Here is a 2,837-nt window from a genome sequence, read left to right on the forward strand (position 1 = left end):
GGCATTTATGGTTTTAGAACTATGTTCTGTGCCCTGGAAAATACTCAGTTTATTTCAAGTTAAAAGACATTTATCGAACAGCCACTATGTGCAAAGCATTCTGCTGGGCACTGAGATACAAAGATGAAAAATGACACAGTCTCTACCCTCAAAGAGTTTACAATCTAATGAGGAAACAGATTATTTATGGAAATATGTACAATGTCAGGCAGAATGTCACAAGGGCAAAGGGGAGACCTAGAGAAATTTCTTTAAAAAACTTGGGGAGCAAAAGATGACTTCAGGCTGGGGGGCTCATGGAGCTCATGTATTTTGAGGATTAATCATGTCTGCAATTCTTATTTAGAAAGGTTCATTATGACGCTCAACTCTCAATTAACCTCGTCAAGAATAGGTGTTATGCTGCAGATAATCAAAAGCAATGGATAATCAAGAAATCAGTTATATTTGGCTTTATGGTTTTTTTTGTTGTTGTTGTTTTGTTTTTAGGCAATTGGGGTTAAGTGACTTGCCCAGAGTCACACAGCTAGTAAGTGACAAGTGTTTGGTCTGAGGCCGGATTTGAACTCAGGCCCTCCTGACTTCAGGGCCGGTGCTCTATCCACTGCGCCACCTAGCTGCCCCTTATATTTGGCTTTATGATTCAATATGAGAATCTACCACTCCCCCCAATAGATTCACCTTCCTAGATGTGTGTGTCAATAATTATAGCTAACATTTTATAGCTTTACACATATTATCTTACTTGATCTTAACAACAACCCTGCAAGGTAGACACTATTATTATTATTCCCATTTTACAGATGGGGAAATGGAGGCAAGCAGAGGTGAAGTGATTTGCTCAGGGTCACACAGCTAGTACATGTCTATGGCTGGATTGGAACTCAGATCTTCTTGACTGTACTGTGCCACCTAGCTGTCTTGCCTAGAAGGAAGAGAAATTGACTTAGGACATGAGTTCTAACATCAATTCTGATAATTCACAAGTGATTTTAGACAAGTCAGCCTCTTGGCAAAGATACTGGAGTAGTTTGCCATTTCCTTCTCCAGCCCATTTTACAGATGAGGAAACTGAGGCAGATGGGGTTAAGTGACGTGCCCAGGGTCACACAGCTAGGAAGTGTCTGAGGCCAGATTTGAACTCATTACTAATAATATAATTGAACTATTGCTAATAATATGAAAATATTTTGAACTCAACATGCACGCACCAAGTGATGGTGGTGGTAGTAGGGCAGCATAGGTGTGTGTTACATTCTTTGCATGCCTTTGGGCCATTCACTTCCCATTTATTTACTTAGGTTCCCTACTAATTAAATGGGGACACTATTCCTTGGTGTCTGTCCTCCCCCCCCCCCCCCCGCCCCGCCTCACAGATTATAAACACCATGAGGGTAGAAATTGATTCCTTTGTGTCTTTGTGTACAAATGCCTGGCACACAGGATAAGCTTCTTGGATATTTGTTGAAGTGAATAAAAAAAGCGTTTGCCTTTCATTCTATGCTTTGTGTTCCTTAAAAGGTAGAATCCCTCTCTATTCTGAAGCCTGTAATATGCATGCTATAGGACAACATAGCACATTGTCACAGAACGTGGATCTAAAAGCATCGGGGTAGCACACCAGATAGAGTGCTGGACTTGGAGTCAGGAATCCTGCCTTCACACCCACAAACTAAGTGACTCTGGGCCAATCACTTAACCTCTGTTGACTGCAGTTTCCCTGTCTCTAAAATGGGTATGACAGTAGCACCTACCTTTCAGGACTGTTGTGAGATTCAGAGGAGTTATTATGTCTAAAGTGCTTTGCAAAACTTAAAGCTCTATGTAAATGTCATCATCTTCCTCCTCCTTGTCATCCTCTCTGCTGCTTGTCTGCCACCATCATATGGTGTGTGTTAAGGTGAAATAACCAAGGATACAAAATTTCTCTTAGATCCTCCAAAGATTCTGAGAAGCCCTGTGGTGCAGTAGATAGAAAGAAACTCTGGAGGCAGGAAGACCTGAGTTCAAATCCTGCCTCTGAAATACGCCCCATTGTGTGACCCTGGACAATTCATCTGACTCTCTAGACTAGTAACTGGAGGGAAGGTTCCAAATCCAAAGTGTCAGAAGGAGGTTCCTCATCCTGAAACTCCCTATATTATGCAACTCATGGCTGCAGCCCCCGTCCCTATCTCTATCACTAATGCATAGAATAGATTCTGCATTCACTAAAAGTATATCAGATTTCGTACAGCTAATCTAAGTGTTGTGATTGACTTTGGAGGCAAACATTGACCAGAATTTTCCTGTTAATGTATGAAAAAGGAACACTCTTAATGGTGCGTGTTCTCTAAATAATGAAGCCACCTCATTTCATGCTGTCTATATGGCTATAAAAATGTAGCCCATCTCCACTGAACTTCTGATGTTAATTTGGGAAATCAGCTGGGGAAAAGTCTAGCCCAAACTTTGAATGTTGGTGGTTTCCATCTTATTGGCCTTTAAAGTCATTAACAACAACAACAAAAAAGTGCTGGCCTAGATATTCATCAAACCTTATCAGCTATTGATTCAATTTAATTCAACAAACCTTTATTAACTGGCTATTCTGCATAAGGCTCCGTGCTAGGCAGAGCTGTAATATAACTCACAGGGATGGACGGGGGTTTTGTCCCAGGGTATCAGCTGGGTTATTGGGAGTGGGGAGGGTTGCTTCTTGCCCTGGTGCAGTGCCCCTGTCCTGTGGTATCTGCCTATGAGATCCTCATAACTGTAGTATATCTCCCACTTGGTGTACCTTCTCCCTTATTTTCATGAGGCTGAATTCTTTGGAGAATCAGCCACCCCCTCCCCTA

Source organism: Vombatus ursinus, unplaced genomic scaffold, assembly GCF_900497805.2.
Source record: "Vombatus ursinus unplaced genomic scaffold, bare-nosed wombat genome assembly UNPS02005264.1, whole genome shotgun sequence".
NCBI lineage: Eukaryota > Metazoa > Chordata > Mammalia > Diprotodontia > Vombatidae > Vombatus > Vombatus ursinus.